This window comes from Equus asinus, chromosome 12, assembly GCF_041296235.1.
Source record: "Equus asinus isolate D_3611 breed Donkey chromosome 12, EquAss-T2T_v2, whole genome shotgun sequence".
Taxonomy (NCBI): Eukaryota; Metazoa; Chordata; class Mammalia; order Perissodactyla; family Equidae; genus Equus; species Equus asinus.
Window position 1 is genome coordinate 27,643,606 of NC_091801.1, and position 9,167 is coordinate 27,652,772.

General features: G+C 49.0%; 1 protein-coding gene across 2 annotated transcripts in view; it reads right to left on the reverse strand.

The window, feature by feature from the left end:
- LYN (LYN proto-oncogene, Src family tyrosine kinase) overlaps nucleotides 1–8,545 on the reverse strand; it is a 113,502-nt gene extending 104,957 nt beyond the window's left edge. The window contains exon 1 of one of the 2 annotated variants that reach the window (XM_044744194.2): nucleotides 8,248–8,545. The gene's annotated coding sequence lies outside the window, so the exon portion shown is untranslated. The remainder of the gene's footprint in view (nucleotides 1–8,247) is intronic. The other variant, XM_044744195.2, reaches the window with a different exon arrangement.
- Between the last annotated feature and the right edge of the window lie 622 nt (nucleotides 8,546–9,167).

The following is a 9,167-nucleotide window of genomic DNA, read 5'->3' on the forward strand; positions in this document are numbered from 1 at the left end:
GATTATATTGATGACCACCAAGTCTATATGAAAAATGCATTTGAAGCCAGGGATTGTGCCCATTACCGTATTTGTCTGTCACTCCCCAGGTGAGGAAGCCTCTCATTACTTAAGGATGCAGTCCATCCCTGTAGCACAGGCCAGGCAACGCCTCACCTTTCTGGAATCCCCAGGCTCTTTCACATCTTTGCATTTCCCCTTTAGGCCTCACCTGGTGAAGTCCTTCTTCCCCGACCAGACCGGGCTCCAGCATCTTGTCCTATGACCCAGAACCCTTTCCTTCTGCTCACAGAGCACTTCGTACGTAGTAGGACAACACTGATCACACTCTGTGAAAACCACGTTTATGTCCCCACGCCCCCACTACGAGGGCATCTTTGAATGCAGAGACTATCCTGCTCACCCCTGTAGCCTCTGGCAATTTCTGGTACCTCGTAAGCAGATCGGAAGGTCAACTGACCAAAGACCTGAGCCTCCAGCACATGGCAAACGCTGTGTTACATAGGATGGTTTATGACTGACTCACCTACTAGACTCTGAACTTTCCTGGGGCCGTGACAGAATATAAACTTTTTACTTGATATATGTTTGCTGATGGAAGGAATGAACAGGGTTCCTCTGCTTTATGAGGGAAGCACATAGTAGTAAAAACAGCCCCCTTTTATTATGTGCCTTCTTGTACCAGAAACAATGTCGGGAGATTACATGTTCACTCTGTTCACCACCACAAACCTGAGAAGTGGGTATTACCACCATTTTGTAAATGAACAATGGTGAGAGTAAGTAACTTTCCCAGAGTCACAAGCATTGGAGCCAAGCTAGGAACTCAGATCTGTCAAATTTGGAAGCCCATTTTCTTTCCACCATATTATACCATCTCCCCACAAACTTAAGATTAATAATCCCTCATAGGCACTGAATACAGGAGATACTCAATATACTATATCGGATTATGCAAGGTTGTTACTTGCATAATTGCCAAATTATGCCATTTTGACCAAATACAGTCATTCCTAGTGATGATGGTGCTTTTGATAAACTAATTTATATATCATAAGAACAACGCCAATGCTGAGCCGCTGCTTTACAACGCATTCTCCTTTTAAATCAAATGGAAAATACTGATAACCCCACAGAAACTTAGATCTCAGCTCCAAATTGCTTATTTCTTCAAGAAAACTGGGCAAGATCATCACCATTTGGGGCAGTTATCAAGTACCTACTCGCTGGTGACTATAAGTTTAAGCCTTCTGATGTCATGTTAAATAGCAATAAATGTTACTTTCTGGCTCCAAAGTGATCTCTAGGGAAGTCCCTTTGAGTCTCAGTAATCAGCCACCTAATGAAAGCAGTAAATGCGCGCTCAGTGTCTCTTCATTATCTGGCAACATCATAAATATCTTATGAAAGAGTCAAAGCAAGAAGTTGATTGTGATGGAAAAAAACTGGCTTCCCAGTAAAAGGCTCCAATGCTTCCCCTTTGTTTACACAATGAAATCCAACACTTAGTTCTGCACACGTCCAGTTCCGCGAACCTGGGCCCTCCCGCCTATCACCTCCTCGGTGGCGGGCGTTCTTGGCCGCTGAATGATCGCGCACAGTGGGATCTGCTCTTTCTCAGCGCCGACCCTCTTGCATTCACGCGGCCCTCTGCCCTTCAGGATTTCCACCCATGTCCCCGAGCCCAGCTCCTGACACTGTGCCTGACTCACAGGCGGCCCTCAAGAAACGTTTGCTAAACTCAACACTAATTATAACTAAATATAAGTGGATGCTTCTCCAAGAAAACGTTCTCTCCATTTACAACATTCCCAGCTCATTAGTTCCTCCGGGGGCAGATCTGCTTACAGTTACATCCACACAAGCGTCATAATGGTCACTTCTGCCCCAAAGTTTCCCGATTGCTCCTACCTTCCCTCTACAACCACGCTGACTTCATTTCATTGCTTATTATACTGCTGTTTCAAAAATAATACAACTGACGCTCTTTTTTAAAAAATAAAGATACACAAAAGAAAACATCAGTATTCACCCAGCACCCAGAAATAATGACTATTAAAACTTTAGTACAAAAATTATTGATTTGCATAACTCACAGATCATGTGTCCCATATATGAACATTTTATTTCAAAAATGGTACCATATAGTATTACCTACATATTTGTGTTTAGCTCTTTTAAGCATCTTTCATATTAGTAAGTGTAATTTAATACTATTTTTAAAAGTATCTACAAAGCATTCCATTGTATGGATGTATCAATTTCTATTTGCGTAATAAACCTCCCTGTTGGACAGCAATTGTGGAATTGCTGGGCTCGGCTGTGTGTGTTTTATTTTTTATTTATTTATTTTTTTTGAGGAAGATTAGCCCTGAGCTAACTACTGCCAATCCTCCTCTTTTTGCTGAGGAAGACTGGCCCTGAGCTAACATCCATGCCCATCTTAGTCTACTTTATACGTGGGATGCCCACCACAGCATGGCTTTTGCCAAGTGGTGCCATGTCCGCAACCTGGATCCAAAGCAGCGAACCCCGGGCCAGCAAGAAGTGGAACGTGCAAATTTAACCGCTGTGCCACTGGGCCGGCCCCTGGGCTCGCCTCTGTGTGTTTTAAACTCTGACAGATCTCACCAAGCTGGCCTCAGAGGACTGCTCCAGATCACACCCCTCAACAAGCGAGGGAGACGGGCTCTTTCACCAAATTCTGTTTCCTTTTTTTTTTCCCCATACAAATAGATGTGCATTCAGGCACATGGTAAAATATATTTCTTGATATGGGTTGTGGTCAAAGAAGTTAGAAGGTCACAGCTTTCTCTCAAAAATTTAACAAGAGGCTAATAGCTTAAGTAACTTTAAAAATAGCTTGAACCATTATAGTTAGGATGAAGAAATTATTACATTGCCTGAACATTAAAGATTTCAAAACATCTACTTAGAGTTTCATAATGGTTTCCATGATGGCGAATTTCAAAATGTACATATTTCTATTGCTGAAAAATCAAACATGACCACCATAGGCTTCACCAGAGAAGGCTCCACATTGACGACCAGATTCATTCTTTTTCTCTGTCCCCCATCCCTCTCTCAAGGGCAAACTGAAAATGAACAGAGCAGAAGGTGGTAGAAAGAATCCTGAGGAAAAAGCAGGGTTGGGTGGTAAGGAAGGTGGGGCTCAGGCAAACGACCGGGCCAGGGCCTTCGAAGCAGGAGGAAGTATCACTTCCTCGCAGGCCTCCTCCCTTGGGCTTCCTCTCTCAGCCCTCCCACTACAGGTCTGCTCTCCGTGACACAGCTTCCCCGTGGAAAGCAGAAGTGGTCCTGCCTCTCCAGACGGTCTCTCTGAGACAACCTTCTCCATTCCCCTCACCCCCGTGGGGGTTAACATTTACAGGAAGGCACCCAGGAGGCCCAGACACCAAGAAGACATCACTGCTGTAGCTGGAGGCAGAATGAGTGCAGACCCATCTCTCCACTCTCACTGTATTCTCTCACCAGCACCTAAAAGTGGGCCCAAAGAAGTCATTACAGCTTCCCCCCAGCGCTGTACCGAGAGAGGAAGGAGAATTGGAGAGGGGTGTTGGCAAAGAGCTTCCAGTCAGCGTGGCTTGGAGTCAATGAAGAGTAGTAGACTGACCTTAGATGCTCCCTGAAAGGTGGGATTGTGGGCAGGCCCAGCAATATTTGACTTTGAACTGTGAACTGTAAAAAGGAAATGACACAGACTAAAAGACCCTCTGAGCTAAACAAATGGGGACTTCTTCCCAGTGTCCTACAACTTAACAAGAATGGAGCCTAGACCATTAAGAAACACCCACTCAGATTCTGTAAATTTACTCCTAGTGGTGTAATTTTATGGAACATCATTTATACATTTTAGCGTTATGAAAAATGAACACAGTTGCAATAAGACTAACCAGTAATCTATTCCCATAAGTGATTAGCTCTCATCATGTCAATTCATGGTTTGAAGGCTTTGTAAGATGGTGAGGAAAGAGTTGGTGCAGGCAGCCAGAGAAGGGAGACTGGAAATACGCTGAGGGTTAATAAAGCACAGTTAAATAATCAACACTTTGGAAGAGTGCTATACAAATGAAAACTATCACTTGATTCTAAATTTAACCTTCAAGAAATAACTTTGTGGCAAATACGGAGTATGGACAGCTTATTCAGGACTAAGGGAAAGTGAAGTCCAGCATGAGATTGAAGAAGCAGCCCAGGAATGAAGAGCAGAGGCCACTCCAGGCCCGGCAACTTGTCAGCAGGAGGAGCCTTTGTCACACATCATCCCAAGTAATTATTTAAACTTGCTATTCTACATTACAAGAGAGCACTTCCAGCTCACTTAAGCCAAGGCTATCTAGAAGAAAGTCCAAGTCTTTAAACTGGCCTGTTGCAAAAATTCTAACTCTTCAACTGGCAGATTTCCATACTACTTGCTATACTTGGACTTCTCCCTCAAATGGGAACTTACTCCAAATAAATTTTAGAAATGATGATAGAGTGAACTCAACATTTCACAATTTAAGTATCAGGAAACTAGGGAGCTGTAAGAAATCTTTCAATATTTCTGACCGAAAAAAAAAACAAAACAACTTCCTCTTCCACGTCCCTCTCTTCACCACCATTCTTAAAAGACAGGAGGCAATGTGATCTATCAGAGGAGTGTGGGCCTATAACAGTGCCTTGGTTATCACAGGTGCTCGGTAAACACACACGTTTTAATCCTATGGGCCCTGTCTCCTTACTTTACTTTTTACCTCCAATGATGCTCTCACTGTTACCACAACCACACAAGGAGGCCCCCGGGATTCACAGGGAGGCATTGCTAGCAGAGGCTGGAGGGAATCCCTTTGCAAAGTATTTCTTGGGCAATTCTATATTAACTAGTAAGCACCTGATAGCCCCCACGGCAGTCGCTAGAGCTGTTCTGAATGCAGCCAGTATAGTTGTCACCTTGGCAGTTATCAGAACTCCTCCCTCCCCAGGCAGGAAGCGGTGCTGAAAGGCACCAAAGTTCATCTCCTCAATACACCTAAGTGTCCTGCTTCACAGTGCACCTGCTCATTTGCCCCTTAGGTCACACAATTCCCAGGTGATAGGAGAAAATTACCTTGTGATCCCCTGCTTTAAAAATATTTATTAAACGAAAAACTAATTTCTTTGCTTTTAAGTAACTGAGTACCTACTATAGATCCAAAGGGAGAAAAGTGGGAAAAGCTCTAAAGCTGGAGCCAGAACACACACCTACTCCGCCCAACGATGTCACTTAACCAGGCCTGTGACCTTGGACATGACACCTACCCTCTTTCTCTGTGGCTGCCCCTGCCTACCCTGGGGGGCCATGAGACAATTAAATGAAATCAGAGTTCAGGAAGGCTTCAGAGCCCTGGATAAATGACAGGTGTTAGCACCATCATCACCAGGAAGAACCCTGGAGAGGTCTGAGGCCTTCTCTGCCATCAACGTGTCACTTATCAATGTCCCAACTAATGATTGTGGTGACTTTCAATGTTAATACTATCCACGCCTGAGGACACAGAGGTCATTCAGGTCAGCAGTGTGAATGAGCTGTAACAGTAACATGTACACATTATATTCTCATTTATACAGGTTTAAAATTAATACAGGTTTGTTTATGGATAACATAGTTTAATTTTGTTAAATTACAACTCCATATATTCACTTGAACCAACTGGCGTATCAGATGTTTTGGTGACTTATTTTTTAACACAAATATGATAGAACTAAAAGGTTTTGAAAGTCATTGATTCACAAACTGCTGGACCACTTTTCTGCTGAAAGAATGCCATTGGCGGGGAAGTGGAGATCACAAATTCTCCACATACCTTTGCAACACCAATGACTCTAAGATAAAGTGGATCTTTTTTTTTTTTGAGGAAGATTAGCACTGAGCTAACATCTGCTGCCAATCCTCCTCCTTTTGTTGAGGAAGATTGGCCCTGAGCTCACATCTGTGCCCATCTTCCTCTACTTTATATGTGGGACGCCTGCCACAGCATGGCTTGCCAAGCAGTGCCATGTCCGCACCTGGGATCTGAATCAGCGAACTCTGTGCTGCCCAAGTGGAATGTGTGCACCACTGCGCCACTGGGCTGGCCCCAAAGTGGGTCTTTTTGATTGGGCAAACTACCTTTGCAGGCTACCTCTTACTACTCCAAATGAAGACCTCTCTCCCAGTGGTACAGCAGAGTAACCAGGGCTGAATGGAGATTCCCACTTAGAACACTACAGCAGGGATACACTGACAATCCAAAAGAGATCCCCAAATCCCCATTTTAGAAACCAGGAAGTGGGGGACAGCAGGCTGCAAATGCTTTAGAGGCCAGCCCGTTCTTCCACCTTGCACAGGACCAGGATCAGAGCAGATTTTCATTCCTTCTTCTAAGTAATCTTGACTACGCGACAGGCACGGGGTCTAGCGTTTTGGACCAGACAGAGAAAGCTGTTTTCACGAAGCCTTCATTGTAGTGGTGAATATAGACTATACACGGGCAGACAAATCAAAATATAACTCTGCTTACTGCTATGAAGGAAATGTTGGCTGAATAAATGGCCCAAGTCACTTAGCGTAAATCACAGCTCCGGTAAATGGTGGAAGAGACCCAAACTCAGGTTTTGCTCCTGCCTTCCCTTCTCTGACATGGGCTGCCTTGTACTCTTCACTCAGAAAGTGGTCACCGCACTCTCCATCCAAAAAGGCCCAGTCACCAAAAGCCTCTTGTAATCAAATTAAACTTCCTCAAGCCTCAAGATGTTTACCTTGCACCCCCAAATGAGAACCAGTGACAACGAATCCCACCCTTTTCCAGCAGAGCTCACCATGTCAGGAGGGACTTTTTGGTACTTAGTCAGCTCCTGCACTCCTTCAGTGCTTAAGGAGATGCTTCTGCCCTCCTGAACCCTGCAGCCGGCTGGGGGCAGCCAACAAGTCAAAAATCAGTCAAGCATCCTTGCTGGCTAGTTCTCAGGGTGAGTGAGACTTGTGGGGCCTGCTTTGGGACAGCAAATCCCTGGTGTATTTATTAAGCAGATTTACTAGTAAGGTCAGGTGGCTAAACTGGACATGTAGTCTTAGGTTTATAAGCAACAAATTACAAAGAACCATAAATCTCGATTTACGGACAGAATTATTTGCAATAAACAACAACAGCACCATTTATGGAATGCCTAGTATGTGCTTGGGGCTTTAAGTGCAATAAATAGCTCAGGAGGTAGATATATTCTCCTAGAGATGAGGAAACCCAAACAGGGAATTTCAATAATAAGATCAAGTTCACACACGGTTAGGAAATTGCAAGGCCTGAATTCAACTCGAGTTTCTGAGATGGCAAAGAAGTTGGGTGGATTGGGAGTAATTAAGACACATGCACACACACGCGTGGATATACAAAAAAATGACACAATCACAAAACCACGCCGGCTATTAGAAGGAATGTTATAAACGTCCAGCAACCAGCAGTCGCCACGGTCGCCAGGATAACGCAGAAAAGTGGAAACTGACGCTAACACCCTTCCCCCAAGGCGAAGGAAAGGCAACCCCTGATTCTTAAAATAACTCGCGCTTCCTCTCCGCCGGCCGGCGGGGCACCGGACTGCTCCTCCGCAGGCCGAGAGGCGCCGAGCTCAGCGGGAGGGTGAGCACCAGGCTCCTTCGCAGCCCCTCGACGTCACGCTGCTGCCGGCGCTACCGAGGAGGGCTGCTGCCCGCGGGCCTGGGGGAGGGCCGGCCCGAGCCCCATCCCTCCCCTCTGGGGACCCACGGCCCGGCGAGGAGACCAGACTGGGCGACCCGAGGAGTCCCCTCCAGGATCCCCGCCGCGCGCCCGCTCCGCGTGGAGAGGGGCTTCCCCGCGGCGCCGGGAGTGGCCCGAGCGAGGACAGCATCCGGCCCTCGGGTCCGCGCCACAGGGACCCGCGGGGCGCCCGCCCCCGCGCCCGCAGCTCCCGCCACGCCCCTGTGCGCTCCAGGGGGAAGACACCTGCGGAGCTGCGCGCCCCCGCGTCCTCACTCGGGCCAGGTCACCCACAGGCGCAGGGCTGCGGGGTGCCCTCGCCGCCGGGGCCGGGCGCCCGTGCGCGCCCCCCGCTCCCGCGGCCCGCGCCGACCCCCAGCCCCCGGCCCAGGGCCGGCCCCGCGCCCAGGACTCCGGCCAGGCGCACAGCCGCGGCTTCCGCCCGCTCCGCCCCGCGCCGGCGCCCACCGCCGGCCTCGCGCCCGGGACTCACCAGCTCGCGGTGAAAGTTGCGGGGCGGCGGCGCTCCACGGTGACTTGAGTTCAGAGCTGGGGACGCGACGGGGCGGCCCAGCGGGCCCCGCGTGGGCAGGGGCTGCGGGCCGGGGAGGGAGGGCGCGCGGCGGGGGGCTGCGGGCGCGGGGCCCGGGGTGGCGCGGCCGCCCCGCCTGCCGCGGGCTAGAGGCTGTGGCGCGTCGGGCCCGGGGGCGCCACGGCCGGGGAGCGAGCGGCGGGCGGCCCGGAGCGGCGGGAGAGGAACTGGCTGTCGCTGGGCTCGGCAGAGAGGTCCCAGCTACTTCCTGGTGCTCGGATTTGCATACTGCGCCCGGAGGGCGGGGAAGTGACCGTTTGGCCTCTGCCCAAGGTTTGGGTCTTTCGTGTGGCCGTCGCGCAGAGCTTTGAAGGCAGAGGAACCTGGCGTCCCAGTGTGCAGCTTGGGAGGGTGGAGCTGCCTCGGGCCCAACATTCTCAGGCAGATACGGACCGGAGGCTCTTCCACGGAAATCCTCTGAAGCCTTCGCGTCTTAGCGCGTCGACGAAACTTCTCACGCCTCCTTGCTTTCCCTTCCAGCCTCCTCCCCAAGGTGTTAGGAGGTGTTGTGCCCCTGGCAGCAGAGGGGACGCGCTTTGATCCCCCCACATTCGGAGTTCTCTAGACAGGGAATCTCATGTGCCGAGTTGATGCTCGGGTCTCATTACAGAGTAAGCTCCTGAAGGGTGTACACGAGGGTGTTCAGGGTATTGATGCGAGCTGGTGGCTGTGGATTTAATGCCCTGGCAAGCACTCAATTCTTCAAAACTTCTATTTCTTCCTGGGAAAATGGAGATAAGGATGGCTAGCTCGTAGGATTACTGGGAGGATGAAATGCCTTCTGTAAGGGGCTCACACCGTGCCGAACACCCAGTAATGAG